Raw genomic sequence first — 16,004 nt, forward strand, 5'->3', positions numbered from 1 at the left:
GTTATAAATCTAGACTTCTTTAGTTTGACGGTGTGCCAGACGGGCTGTGTACAACTGAAATTACAACCATGATTAAGGACGGACAGAACAACTCTAGTTTGTAACTATGGCACAGTCTACATGTATTTGACAGCAATACCCTTTAATGCAGCACCATAAAGGTCACCACTTGCAGATAATTATCATCGCCTAGCATCATGCACAAGTGTTTAAAGTTTGTTAGTAGCCCTTTGCCTAAGTTTTTATTTTTTTTAGATTTTTGTGAACCTTTTATGCTGTATGCAGTATAGCCCACCTTTAAACATGTCATTAATACTCTGCATATTGTGCTTTGAACAATACTTATGAAGACAAATGGAGGCAATTTTAAGCACATTCTCAGATACCCTCAAGATGCAATGCTACGGAAAAAAATGTCATGCAAATAAGTTATCTTATTTTCCCCCCTTTGCTTTTCTTTCCTCGCTCGGGTGTTTATTCATTCGCTGTTTACTAATTCATACACTGTCATAAGCTGCGCACTAATGATGCACGGGAGAATAAAGTCAGCCAGACAACTGAGCACCTCAGCAGTGTGGAGGAGGCTCCAGCCTTACTCTAATACTTCTCACCTCGCGTTCGATAGCGCTGATGTGTCTGGCCAGTCTTCTTTTGCACCCTCTAATGTGGCCATTTATGTTCATTATCCACTACGCTGCTGGACAAATGTTACCAATATTCTGACCAGGGAAAGAGAGAGTAACAGTGTGAAATTAAAAGAGGATTATACGAATGCAAACGATGATGATTATTGGTATTTTGGGGGGTGGATGTGTCAGATATTGCCATATCAGGTTTCTTAAAAACGAATTAGGTAGTTACTAGCAGGGGAATAACTTCCTAGTGGTTCCACTTACATATGTATGTGAGTGATACAAAGTTATACACTGTTATAAGCTTCCCATCATATGAGGAGTAGCAGACCATTAAAAACTGACTGTGCCTTGGTTATAGGTAAAAAAAAAAATTGCTGCAGATAATTAGGCACATTTTTTCCCTTTGGATCCCAAAGTGTTTCCCAGAGTATCATAGTTTGGACTGATGGAGCTGTTTGGGTCCTTTCCTTGCTTCTCTCAGAAGGGTTACAGCCATCCACGGGAAGAGGGATTAGTGCTGCAATTTTGTTTTAATTGAGAGCCATTGGAGACTTTTATTCTCATAAACCTTATTTTGTTCCAGAGAGGAACAATCAAAAGTGTGCTGTGCCTCTAGTTGTGTGTGTGTGTGTGTGTGTGTGTGTGTGTGTGTATGTGTGTGTGTGTGTGTGTGTGTGTGTGTGTGTGTGTGTGTGTGTGTGTGTGTGTGTGTGTGTCTTTGTGTGTAATAAGCTCAAGTATTCTGTTTATGTGTTTATTTGTGTGGGTGTGTGGATGAGGGTCTGTGTGCCCAAGCCTGTATATTTTTTTAACATCATGTAAGAGCCCAATTAACTGTTGTTGAAGAAATCAGAAGGGGTAATTAATCACACTGCCTAAGAATGGCTAATTTCTTTGCAACTGACTACCTTCTTTTGTTTGAGATGCTTTAACTCATCCTCTTCTGCCACACACACACGTACTCAACCGTACGTTTATGGAGCATGTGAACATTAGCTCAAGCTGAAATACAAACTTTTTGCAGTACCTAACAACATAGTATGTGTGGGGAACATTAACCGTGTCAATCAGTCAAATAACTTGTCAGTAAATCACAAAGTAAAAAAGCTGTCATGGACACTTGGTAGCGATGATAGATATTCATTGCTAAACTATTACTCAGCCACCTGCCAGTACTCACTGCCCATGGTGCTAAAGAGGTCAGGCTGAGTTAGAGTCGGGCCGACTGATCATTATAATTCTCCTCTGAAATCTTACTGTGCTGATCTACCCTGCTTTTGAGGTGGAGACATTCCCCCCCAAGACACATCTTTACCGCATATACTCAACGAATTTCATAGCCAAGGTTGGGGTGCGGTTTATGAGCACACACTTGCTTTTACCGAGGCACAAACAGAATGGTCAATATTCAATTACAATAAACCATAAATGTACACGTTCTTACGTAATTGTGAGCACCTGAAAGTAGACAAAACTATAATCTTGGAAGGGTTAGCATGCTCATTGGAAATCTGCTACTGATAGATGGAAAGCAGCAGGCGGCTATCTTCCACACATGAGAGCACGTTCAAGCCCATAACTCACATGTCAAGGATCAGTTTGTACTGCATTCCTGGTCTTTGGCGCTATTACAGAGCTGTCAAACTCTGTATGTCGATGTATATATTCTCTGTCTCATACTGTTTGCACATGTTTGCTGGCAGAACACAAAAGCACACATAATTAAGGCAAACAAATGACCCCACTGAGCTATTTTGTCTCACATAGAGTCTATAATTTGAGTAAAGTTTTTGTCGGCGGTGATCTTTCAAGATGTCAGAGAGAAAGAGAAATTGAAATCCATTCACTGGCGATTGAATTAGCCGTCGCAGCACTATGATGAGTCCCATTTATCGGATTAAAAGAGACGCATTGCACAGTCCTGATAACAACGTGCCAATGACTTGAAGGAGATAATGGAATGTGCACAATTAAAATGAATTTGACTAATTCCACAATGCACTCATGACAACCTCCCTCTGCTTGTTATTTTTATCTGGTTCTGGGGGAGAAAAACTATAAGGAAGCCGACCATCAAACGAGGAAACTAATGACACTGTCTTCATGGCAATTGTATTTTATTAACACAAAGGCACTGAATTAAAGAAAAACTATATTGCTTGGTTGATAAAGAGGCTAGAGGCTGGTCAAAGGAGAAAGTCATTTGAAGGCACACTGACTTTCCTCCTTCCAGAAGACATACTAAAAGACAAACTTATGGGTTTCACTTCATGGCAGTGGTGCGTCACAGACGATCCACACCTGCTTAAGAACAGCTGTCTCAGAGAACAGCAAAGGCCTCCCTTAACCTACACACAAAACAGCCACTCCAACAAACTCTGCTGTATAAATGTACAGTGTATTTCACCTCCTTGTTGTTGTGGTTATTTTACAGCACTGCCACTGCTTATCTATTGACCAGGAGGAGTGCGTAGAAGGTGAAGGGCCTGAAGTGCTGAAGGACGGAGCCCCTCAGTCCGCTCACCTTGACCCTGCGGAAGCCTGGAGAGGCGCTTGTGCTTGACTCTCTTTGATGTGAGCCTTCGATAGGGAGGCTGTCTGCTCTTTTAATGTCAAAACAGCAGCAGGCAGAACTGCTCAGCTGCTACAAATAGGTTTTCTAATCCACTTGAGCCAGGCCTCTCATGCACCCCTTTTTGATGGAGCCTGTGCCTCAAAGACACACATACATTTCTCAGTGCGTGACGTTGTGCATTACAAGGGAAGGGCTAGGTCATGTATTTTCTCATTTTTGTAGTGCATGCGTATGGAGAGATGAAGGAGAGATAGAGAAAGAGAGAGAGAGCAACAGAGACAGAGACAAAGACAAAGACAGAGACAGAGACGGAGACATGGACAGAGACATGGACAGAGACAGAGACATGGACAGAGACGGAGACAAAGACAGAGACAGAGACAGAGACAGAGACAGAGACAGAGACAGAGAGACAGAGACAGAGACAGAGATACAGAGATACAGAGATACAGAGACAGAGACAGAGACAGCGACAGAGACAGAGACAGAGAGAGAGACAGAGACAGAGACAGAGAGAGAGACAGACACAGAGATAGAGACAGAGACAGAGAGACAGAGACAGAGACAGAGATACAGAGATACAGAGATACAGAGACAGAGACAGAGACAGCGACAGAGACAGAGACAGAGACAGAGACATGGACAGAGACAGAGACAGAGACAGAGACAGAGACAGAGACAGAGACAGAGAGAGCACTACAGGACAGGAGTTGCATGACCTACAGGAGTGGTGCTCATATACATAAACGTTTTTAAAATGGAAACACTGCAGATAATTCTTATCTTATTTTTCAGTAATACATGCAGAGCGGCTCAAGGACAGGCATTCCTCAAATTTCTTTTCATTAAAATTAATTGGCCACAACCGATTTACGCTCCTCACACCCACACACACCAAACTGGTGTAGATAGGTGCAGAGCAATAACTGTGGCAAATATTCATTTTGCAATCGCTTGGATGTTATCACATGCCAGACCAAACATCATTTCAAGGGTTCTTATTGAGGACTCTTAGAATAAGGTTCATTGCATCCCCACATACTAATGTGTCCAGCAGGACAGGCTATGACTATTACTTACATGTAAGGTCAATATTTGTACTGGGGATGGTCTCTGGGCCCTTAAGGCAACAATGTGGAGTCCTCCACCTAGCAGACACAAAGAGATCCAGAAACCCAATCTGAACCAGCATGTCCAAACAAAAGTGTAAATATACTATCACAGCTTCAGAGATATCATCACTGACATGTGGAGAAACAATACCTGATGTATGTCGACAGGCCAGCTGACAAGGCAGCATTACTATCAGTCCACAGGAACAGGTTCAAATGCTTAACATGCCTGTCTCGAATGAGATGGTCACATATGTTTGGAAGAGAGGCCCCAAGCACAGATGAAGAGTAACTCCACATACATCTCATAACAGTAAACTGACACTATAAACAACGCAGGTTTGTTTCAGAGTGAATTTAATGCCATGGCTGTTTTTATTAAATTGAATCTTTTATTTCCTCTAAAAATCTTGTGTTTTTATAGTTTGTGTTTGTGTAGTGTCAACTAAATATGTAAAAAGTTTAACGAACCGAGGTAGAATGTACAGGATAGCCGTCTATAATTAATGGTGTTGACCTTCAGAGGCTTTGTCCAAATCCATGTAATGTTTTCAGCATGTACGTTCTACCTATTGGGTAACCTTCCTCAGTTGGATTCATCATCAGCACCAAAAGGCACACTGGGATGCGTCTGGGTATGCACACTGACTAATCCCAAAAAGAAGGCCTCTTTTCTCACTTTAAAGTGCAAATCGTGTCATATTCAAAGGGTAACTCATGTCAGCTAATATATGCATATGCCCTTCAAAGCATTTATAATGCATGAACATGAAAAAGGCTCAAAACCTAGCTGACAGATGCTATCACAGTTTAAGCCACAAGAAAGCACATGGGCCTCTCTTGCAGGTGCAAATGTAGCAATTTGAGCAAAGCATAAATGTAAGATGTGTCAGTTACCTTAAAGTGCCTGAGTTTGGAGATGCAGGGAATGCTCTCAAGCACTTGAAATCGAGAGCTCCTCTTGGGTAAATGAGCTAATATTCTGGACCTGTTGACCTGTTGACCTGTTGACCTGTTGATGTGGGCCTACAAACAATGATTAATGAGGATGCTTTTTTGTTTGTATATTTGGTTCCATGATGGTTATTGTTCTATAGTATAATAGTGTTCTATAGTATACTAGTGTTAATATTATTAAATAATTAAATACTATTAAATAAAAGTCAGAGGTCAGTAAATCAGCATCTCAGCCAAGCTTTAGCATAAACATAAACAAAAACATTAAAATCACACATTAAAACTATACTCACCTTTATCCAGGCGGAAAAAGACAAGGTATAAATAGCATTGTTAGAAGCAATGCCTTTTATTTTGCTCCTCAGCAACCGATGTTTTTTTTATTTTTTTAAACAAAGTGTTCCTCAAGTGGACTATTGTGACAGCATTTTGTATAAAGTACAATCAAACTTCTAGTACCCCCCACTACCTCTGCAAGCCCCCAACCATCTGTCAGACATTGGTAATTAGTTTTATAGTGTAGCTGGCAACCGGTATACGGCCAACAGATAATTAGGCCCACAATTTTCATGTTTTCCAATGTTGTTGTTGTTTTTGTTGTTGTTATTGTCAGGTTTGTCCTCTTCTTAAAAAAAAATTTGTATTTCCTGTTAAAGACAGTAATAGCTACATTAATAGTCCTTGTCAATCAAGTTTTGACCTATAGAATGAGAGAAATAAAAGTAATGTGTTTTCATCACTACCAGCACTGCTTTTGCAAGAGTACATTTAGCCATCTTCTCCATATGATTTCATATCTGAGTGATATTTTAAACCTTGAATGAAACCTAGCTTGGCATAAGAATATCATTATCTCAGTGAGTGGTTTAACTGTACTCCACGACACACAAATAACTTTACAGCTACATGGACGTGACAGAAATCTCTGTGGTCACGGATGACAGCAACTTGCATGCATCCCATACTTCCCAAGACAAAAATACAGTGTTCTTTGCCAAACAGCTGTTCAGATTTTGCTCGATATAATTTAGTGCTCTTTGTCAGCACCCACTGTGGGTCTGGAACCACCAGCAGTGGAGGCGCAGGAGGAGGAGGAGGCGGAGGAGGTGCAGGCTTCTCGTAACCCTGAAAGAATGCACTCTCCTTTGGCTCATTACTCTCCCAAGCCCAACGTTTCCTCCTGATCAAGCCCTTCATCACCTGGAAGGATGATTATTCTACCTGTAGTTAATTAAACATGGACTCTCCCTCACTCAGCAGGAGAGTTTCAGAGCAAAGGTCATTATTTTTCAGCTGAACTTGGCCTTCCCTTCCCTTATTCTCACTGATGGATACTTTTATATCGAGCCCATTAATTAACATGACCATCTCGTCAAAGGTAGGGGTTCTTATTAGATGACAGTGGTAATAAGGACAGTCATTTCCCAATGAGGAAATATAATATTTCAAAATTCCCAGCTCTTTAGGAAACTTTGGGTAAATACGAAAGCTGGGAGACTAGACATGCCTCTAGCTTTTCATGACATGTCCATATATTTCACTAAGTTTCAATCGATTAGTGTAATTTCAGAATAATTTGCAATCACACGGTTGCAAAGCACTGGTTCATTTGTTGCTCAGTTGAACAAAAACTTGTTTTGTAACCATAACGGCATCAGCATTTATGTCAATCTGTGCAACAGCCACGACATATTCTCTGTGTAAATGTGTTTAAACCCTTTTTTTCTGACCAGCATCTCCTTTAGCAAAGACAAAACAGAGAGAAGGTGAGTGAAACACTTTACACATAACCACACATAATGAAACCAAATACTTTCATATTTGTGCAGTATAGACAATACATACTAATTGAACTGTACCCCGTTCCTACAGTCCCACCTGCTACATGATTCTCACACTAGTCCATAACAGACAGACACTGACGTTGCCAAGTGCAGTTTAATTAATGCATCATGGGTTATCAAAATAACCCAGCCTTTCACTTCACACGACTCCGAGAGACAACTGGGTTCTGTGCCATGAGGTCTAAGTTGGGCTAAAATAACTAGTGCTTATCAACAAAGCCCTCCCTGCCTGTTATTCCTCAGGTGAGTTTATTTTTCTGGCCAAGATGGCTGTTAATGTTTCTCCTGTTTTGACAGTTACAGCTCGGGGAGGAGTGGCTGCTGTCATGTTGATCACACGTTCACGCGGCCCCGGTGGACAGCCGCTCAGAAATAATCCAGGGAAAATAAACCCGTCCTTCCCTCTCAGCTGTGGATGCCTTTATTTCTTTCTCCGACCCTCTTGTGCACAGTTAAAGTCAATATTTGCACTGCCTTCCCCACCCCCAAGGCCTGTTTTTAATGGGCTCTAAGTTGACAGGTGGTCAGATATCAACGTCTCTGGAATAAGACGTCTTGTCTGGGAGGTCCCTGGGGTGGGGATTGGACATTGGCATGGAAAATCCACTTACACGCAACCTCCTAAGCCCTCATATTCAGTGCCATATATTAACCTGTGCTAAAATTGCCTGGTGTATACTAAACGAGATACAAGCTGATTCACACAGCCTGTAACTGGAGATGTTTTCCATGGCCACTCTTTGCTTGGGGTTTTGAGAGGCATTGCATTTGTTTTGTACTCAATCTGAATTTTCATTTAGCTTTAGCTAGTTTCACCAGTGGTTTCATTAGTTTTGGTTTGGTTTTTATTTCATGGACTCACAGAGTCATTTTAGTTAAAGACAGAAATTGTCAATGGATAAGTGCGGCCTTAAAAAAATAAACTGCTCATCATTGACAATGTCAACAACACCAAACTGAACAAACATATGCAATAGATTTGTTTCAGACTGCTGTCAATAGACCTACACATAAAAGGCAAGAACAATATGACATGGGTTTTCACCATGGGCTCCTGTAGGGTTCTCGTTCATGGCACCATACTCAAGAAAGTTGCGCCACCATAGAGTGTGCCACGAATAAACTAAGTGGCAGCAGCTCATTTTTCGGTAAATGTAACTTAATCATCTATTGACGCAAACAGAAGTGAATGAGAGTTCCTAGGAAGTGAGGGAAAAGAAAGCTGTTGATGGTAGTTTAATGGACTGCTCCAGCCAAAAACATGATTTGGCTCTCATTGACATGATTTGGCTCACGATTTCTTTCTATTTCAGATCACTCAGCTTCCAGCTAGCTAACTTGCTAGCACTGATACCAAGGATGGCATCCATTGCTAGGAGGGCTAGCATCCACGTAGCACTGATACCAAGGATGGCATCCATTGCTAGGAGGGCTAGCATCCACGTATTTTGAACACATTTTGACAACATTAAACAGATAAATAGGCCTAAAGAGGTGCTCATATCTGCTAATTATGTGCACCAAGAGTAACCCAACCCTGGTTTTACAAGCTCTCTTAAAATAATGAAACTCAGCTTCTTTCCGATCGATATCAAAGTCTGTATGAATACTCATTACAGCCAATCCTGTTATCAGAGCCAATGTCCCTTTCATACTTTTCCTCAGGTAAGTCTTTAAACGTCTCAAGCAGCTGAATGACCTTTCTGCAAAAGCCGGTTGAACTTTATTTATTTTTTTGAACATTTTGGTACCTGTCCACTGTCTCTCTTACAAATGACGCACAGATCAGAATCAGTTCCTGCCATGCTGCATCATTGTGTTGCGCAGCTCCACACCAACACCACAGACGTGGTTACCTGAATTTAGCATGCAGTCACTTTCACCATTAAATTTGAAACAGTCCCATACAGGCTGTTGTATTGCTCCCCACTGACATTTCAGACTTATCTGATAATAAGGCCTATTCTCATAGCGTCCTGACACGCTATATTGGCATTTTAAGGTTGTCGGCTATGGCTGCACATAATTTTGTGGAGTTCACAGGAGTGTGACATCCTTGAATGGATTTGCAAGTTCTGAAGTTATTTTTCGTTTCATCACTACACAAAATAAAGTATTTACATAATCTCAGTCAACTCTCTAGGTACACCCACTGATCTTGATGTATTTACTGTGTTCCAACACCAAGGTGTTCTTCACAGACAGACAGTTGGTCAGTTTGTTTCGTTTGGTCAAACTGTAGTGGAAGACATGTGAATAAAACTAAATAATCTGTGTGGGAAGAAAATCAACAATCAGTATAACCACCATGTCTGAAATTATTTACACTGTTCAAATTAATTAGCTTATGTGCACTCTATGTTAAAATGTGTATCATGTATAAAAAAACATACTAATGTGTGAAATGGATTAAGAGGTGTATCAGGGGAACTATGCACATGTTGGCTGAAAGTTTCTCCCAGAGTTTCTCCCACATGGGTTACTCTCTAGTATACCAGAAGCTATCCCTTGGGCCTCGGCCTTGAAGGCAGATGCAGATGGCAGGCCAAATATGACATGAACATTTCCGGGCTCAACGGATCCTCCAATTTAAAAATGACACATAACCCACAGGGAAGGCGATTTAGCAAGACGAGATTCACCAGGAGTACAAAAGGGGAATGCAAAACTCTGTAAAACAGTATAGTCTCTAGACTTGCTCAGGTTTATGCGGTTGGTATTATACTGGCAAAATAAACCATTTTTCCTAAACGCCAAGAACAAAGAGTTTTATCCAGATCTGAAAAGAGTTTGTACTTTATCAAAAACCTACAAATCAGCCACGACAAGACCTTTTGCACAGGAAAGGATAATTCTCATGGGGTGCTTGGTGACTTTTAACAGAGAACGTTTTCATATGTCGTTATACCCTGTACATTTTTTTAAGCTAAGTTCATAAATTACTGGTATATGAATATATATATATACATATACACTTTGAGTGGGATTCACAAGTTACTCAGTAAAATTTTCTTGGTCGTTTTATATGATTTTAATTGGCAGAAATCAGTTTGCTATTTCAACAACTACTGGCACTGGCCATTAAAGAAGAAAGAAAGATAAACTGTCCCTAGGTGGGTGAACAGGTTCACTGTGGGCACCAGCAATAGGCATCAAATATTTTAAAGCGTAATTATAGGAACAAACCATTTGAACTGTGAGTGAGAGACAGTGTGGGTTAACAATGGGGGGTGGAGGCAATGAAAGATTCGTAACATGCAAACTCCTACGGTTGCAGCTGCATGCAGTCTGTTTTGGCAGGGAAGCTGCTCCCCCCTGCCTCTCTTACCCAGGAATCTGGGAACAGCAATAAAGATACAGACTCCCCCCCCCCCCCCCCCCCCAACACACACACACACAGAGGCACAGAAAAAAGTCCAAACTAAAATTGAAAAGATTTACTTCTTCTGTGTGCTGCACTGCGGTGGAGTGAGTCTGGCTACGTTGATTTCTGACATCTAAATCACTCGGCTGTCTACATCCCTCACTCGTCCAAAGTAAACATGGTAATATGTCGATTATGTCAGTACAGATGTCACAATTTTTTGTGAGTATAGCTATTTGGTGTGTTTTTTGTTGTTTTTGTTGTTGTTGAATGATAGTAAATGTGATGTATCCTCTAAATGCTACAGGCTCTGTAGCCTGTATTTGCATGACTTCCTGAACAATAGGTGATAACGCAGACAAAATGAGAAGCAATTTCCACCCAACCCACTTGCTAGACGTGATGAAATGTAATGGCCTCATTACCAGAATTTAATTTAAGAGGACAATCGTATGACTAAAAAAAAAAACTGCATATAGTGGATGCCAGGAATGGAAGCTGTGCACACCATGAATCCAGTCATCAGTAAGGAACACACACACACACACACACACACAGGGTGATGATTCCCACTTAAGAGTGAGATCCGGAGGAGGCTGGACAGTTCCCCTCGAGTCGGCCTCCCTTGCTTCCACTAATGGGGCTTGTCGCTGCCCATTACAGTCTGTTGACATGGCGACTCGCAGTGCCTGGCACCAGCCGTCGTCCATAGCCCTTTATTTCCTCTGCCTTTATCGCATCATTCCCGCTGCAGCCTTCCTCTCCTCGCAAACACATGCACACACACACACACACACACACACACACACAAACAAATACTCACACACAGACTTATGACAACATTTATCAGATGGCAAAACTAACCTTGTTATTCATGAACCATGACAGAGGCTCCCACAGTGTTGCCAGCCACCCATCCACAGAGCACTGGCTATTACTGGGACTGTAGCCGCCACTCCCAGGCCTGTTGGTTGAACCGAGGCTCTCACAATTACTGGCATGAATGCCGTATTTTGCATTCTGATCCAGACACGAGCCAAACTAATTATGGTGTCATCCTCGCTGCGATTTTTTTTGGCTCCGTGGATTTCCCGAGATTAGTTCCCTCCAAGTCATTCATTAATGGGTTTCATGCAGTGCTAACAATTTGACTGTCTGAATTAGCCTGCGGTGTCATTTTCCTATTTGTTTAAAGCAGGGTGAGACCTCAAGGCTAATTGTACAAGGGACGTTGCTGTTGCACATTAATGGGCCTACACCTACTTGTGCTCTGAGGCTAGCACATGTTCGCTTTCTTACATCAGGACCAGATTTTACCAAAACAAACAAACCAAATGCCAAAAAGCTCGTCTCCTGTTGAGCTGAACGTGCAGCGCAGGTTTCTGGTTTCAGGCTTAGACACTGGAGACCTTTTAAAAGAGTTTTGCCCTAGGAGGAGATACCACTGAGTACAAAACTATAATCAAGGAGTCATCCCACTGGCAGTTTTAATGAGGGGCAGCTTCATCAGAGCAGGGCGCCAGCTCTGAACTAGAAAAGCTATGGCTTTGTCAAACACTGATAAATCTTTGAAACCACCATGCTCAATATAGGATAATTTCCATAAAGCCATTGTCTATTCAGCTCTATACCATGAAACAATTGGATTAGTTAATAGTGTGGTTTTAATGTATTCAACATAGCTTAAAGGTGCAGTCTACGCTTCTAATCCCACACACTTTTGTCACTCAGACACAGTCCTGGGGGGTATTCCAAGTAGGTGGTTTGGTGAGTAACCCGAATAAGTTAACTCATAGTAAGTAATAAACCTCCTAAAAAAGGATCCCTATGGCTTTGTTTTGCTAGGAGAATGAAGCCATAGGGCTTTTCTATTAGGAGGTTTACCACTTACTTGGAGTTACCTTATCCGGGTTCGTCACTAAACCACATACTAGGAATACCCCCCCTGGTTCTGTATATGGGAAACAAACATAGTGGCCCACACCGAGCTGTAAACAACACCAACCAATCAACATGGTGCTTCAGGAGCACGGAAGGGAGGCTAGTATTTTGATTGGCTGTGGAACTCAACTATCAACAAAAACCTTTTGCAAAACCGAGCATCTTTAATGCTCTCTGATGCATAAACATTCTAGCCTGGTGACACCAGCCTACGTATTTCCGCCTGAATTGATTTCAAGCTCATACTCAGTCTGGCCCAACCCCATTGACAATCGTCTCCAGAACTCAAAATTTTGCAGGACCAATCAGCGAACAGTTCAGAGCTGTGACGCAAAACTCGCCTTGGAGGAAAAGACACGAAAAGCTATCGGAAAAGTTGTCTCAACTCTCGAGAACATCAGAAAATTAAAAGGAGAACAAGAGTATTTTCTTGTAAGTTTTATGATTGGAAAGGACGTCGTAGCTCTTCTCCCAACTGGCTTTGGGAAGAGTTTAATCTACCGAATGCTTACTAAACGTTGCTGATTGGTTAAGGGAACTCCAATGATTTTAAACCTCAAGATAAGCACCCGCCCATCTCGGAAACCAAAATGCATTGGGTTGGCCCAGACTGAAAGACGGAATGAAATGGAGTCACAGGCTGGTAACGGCCAGGCTATAAACATTCATGCACAGTGTATTATTTTAGTCTCTTGAAACAGAGTGATGTCATTCACTGGTAATGTTATGATTTGAGCCCAGCTACTGTGGGTTAATGATGAAGCTCCAACTTACATGTCACACACTGATATCTTTTCTGAACAGTACATCCATTGGGTAGACTTAAATGTTTGAAATTATACAAGCACAGGAATGGCACGGTTCATAACGAAACACATCATATTGCAACTGTGCTTTTCACTGCTGTAATAACATCTAGAGAAGAGGATCAAGAAGATGACAAAGCAACAGACAGATTTGTACGGGGTATCATTTTCTTTTCCCTACAGAAGGTCAGGATGGAGCCAAGCCTTTTTGGATCGTCAGAGTGGAAAAGTGTCATCCAAAACAATAGATGAAGGATTCTCACTTCTACCGTTACTGTCAGAATCCAACAGTGATGAAAACAAAGTCCTAAAATGGAGACGTTTATATCAAAGACATTCACACCGAACGTCTCGCTGTGTCTTCCAGCGGCGAGGCACAGAGCTCAGTTTTGTTTGTTGCCGTTGCCCGGTATTAAACTGCTGCTCACGAAAAGGTCTCCTTTTGATTCTCTCCTTTTGTCGTTTATGCTGAGCAATTTCCCTGCACCCCCGGGGGACCTCATGCGTGTAATAGCAGCGGTGTCTCTGGAGCGCCGGAACACCGGCAGCAGTAGCCCCCAAGTCCCACGGGGGGAGGCGGAGTGACAGATCGCCCTCGTTTTCCTTCCATTCAGCCAGGCTCAAAGTCAAACACGCGTACAACTTAAAAGCGGGTCAGCCGTGCTGCACTGGAGCTGATGGACATGGGCCCACTCGTAGCAATGTTAATTCAGACCCCGCTTTGGCTTGAGCACCGGCGGGGGCAGCGCTGCCTGGACGTGTTAGAGCGGCGTGCTGAGATCTACACAGGCAGCAGGCGAATGTGGCACACAAAGACACTTCAAATGAGCTTGGTTTGTTTCATATGGGTCCATGAACTTTTTAACAAAATGAATTATTAACTAATGTTACTCAAAGTCTAATATAATATGAGGTAAATAGATTATGATTCATATTGTCTATAAATAAACCTAACCGAACCTCATCATCATCATCATCAATTAATCATTAGTACCATATCAATATTGTTATATAATTTAATGGACCTCAATATACAAGGCATGCAGGTATTCTGAAATGCAATACAGATATACAAACACCTTGTAATGTAACATGAGATGGATACATCATTCATACAGAAAGACCAAAATCCTCTCGACTTTTTTTCTACCAATGAAACCATCATGTCTCAAAGCACAGGAGACCTGCCTTACTGAAGTAAATAAAGTGTTAAGACCCAATAATGATTTATCGTATGATCTCTTTAATCTCCCTTAATATAAACTAATGCCAGTAAAACCAATCCTAAAACCTTGATCCAGGTCAATCTATCAAAATGTCTCTGTGTTAGTGAGAGGTGTGTGTGGCCGTGTGTTGATACATATGTGAGGCCCTGTAGTTTGTTGTTACCTCCAGCAAGGTTATGTTTTTCCATGCCATGTGTATGTCAGCTGAATTCCATAAAACCCCCCGGGGCTGATTATCATCAAACCTGATGGAGGGGACTAGGATGGACCAAGGAAGAAACTGATCCATTTTGGAGCCAATTTGAATCACAGGACGGATCGATGAATAATTTTTCACTTTCGTTAACATGTCGAGATAGGGCATTTGGTCTTGATGGAGATCTGCGCTCTCCGAGTGTCCTTGTTGTTAATTCATGTTTTCACTTTAGGCACTTCAAACTCTGGGAATAATTTATCTGAAAAACAGCACAAAGTACTTTCTCAACATCCTGCGAGAGCAGAGACGCTCTGCGCCGATGTTTACCTTTCAAAATGTCCTGCAGAGTGTACAGTGATGAAAAGCTACATGATATTTCATGTAGCTGTGTGGTGGCATTCTTCTCGGGTGGAACCTTTGAAAGCAGTAATTGTTGTTGGATATTTTTTTGGTATTCTGTTAGCCATGCATAAGGAAACATACCATTTCAAGTTGTTATTATATTCTGCATCCACGCTTTTGTGTATTAAAAGTTAACCCTTTGCAGCATATGTAATCATCATGTATTCCTTCTTGGTTTATCACACACTATTCAGCTGATCAGTTTGTTTTTAATGCTTTACCACTTCCCTGTAAAAACACATCTCAGGACAAAGTCACAAAGTTTTTTTTCCCAATAATATGACAAAACATCCTTCATGTCAATTACTGTGAATTCTTTTGAGCAAAGACTTCTCCTCAAATGAGAACTCTGAATCCTCAATCAGTTCTCTGCCGGCAGACAAAAGGACATTATTCTTCAAGGTAGCTTATATTTATCAGTACTGAGGCTAGTTTTAAAAATGCATTTAGCACGACTGACTCACATTAGGTTTCTTGCTCTATAACTATCTCTTTTTCCTCTTCCTCAGTTTCTTTGTCGCTTCTGCCGTGATATCTATTCAGAGAATGCTGTGCCAGCTTCCTCTTATGGCTAGCAGAATGGTCTAGTTGTCGTTGTGTAGGGTGGTGCTATAAGCATTATGTAGTTCAAGCAGAGGTTGTGCCGTGTCCACCAAAGTTACATATAATACAACAATACCAGGTGCACCATAGTGCTGTGGCAGTGGCACAGACACCATTCTCCGGGTTACAAGTCAGTGTACTAGCTGTTTATTTAAAGGTAAGATTGTCACATAATGTACAGAAGCTCAAATGATTTGGGACTCCACCATGACAGTAACAAATGTTGTAGCGCAATGGCCTGGATGATTCATCCTTTGTTAAAGCAGCATACGGTGGAAATTGGAGAAGTATGTGTCCATACTCAATAATTTACCCTTTACTTTATTTGAAAAACATGACACGC

Source organism: Sprattus sprattus, assembly GCF_963457725.1.
Source record: "Sprattus sprattus genome assembly, chromosome: 4".
NCBI classification, from domain to species: domain Eukaryota; kingdom Metazoa; phylum Chordata; class Actinopteri; order Clupeiformes; family Clupeidae; genus Sprattus; species Sprattus sprattus.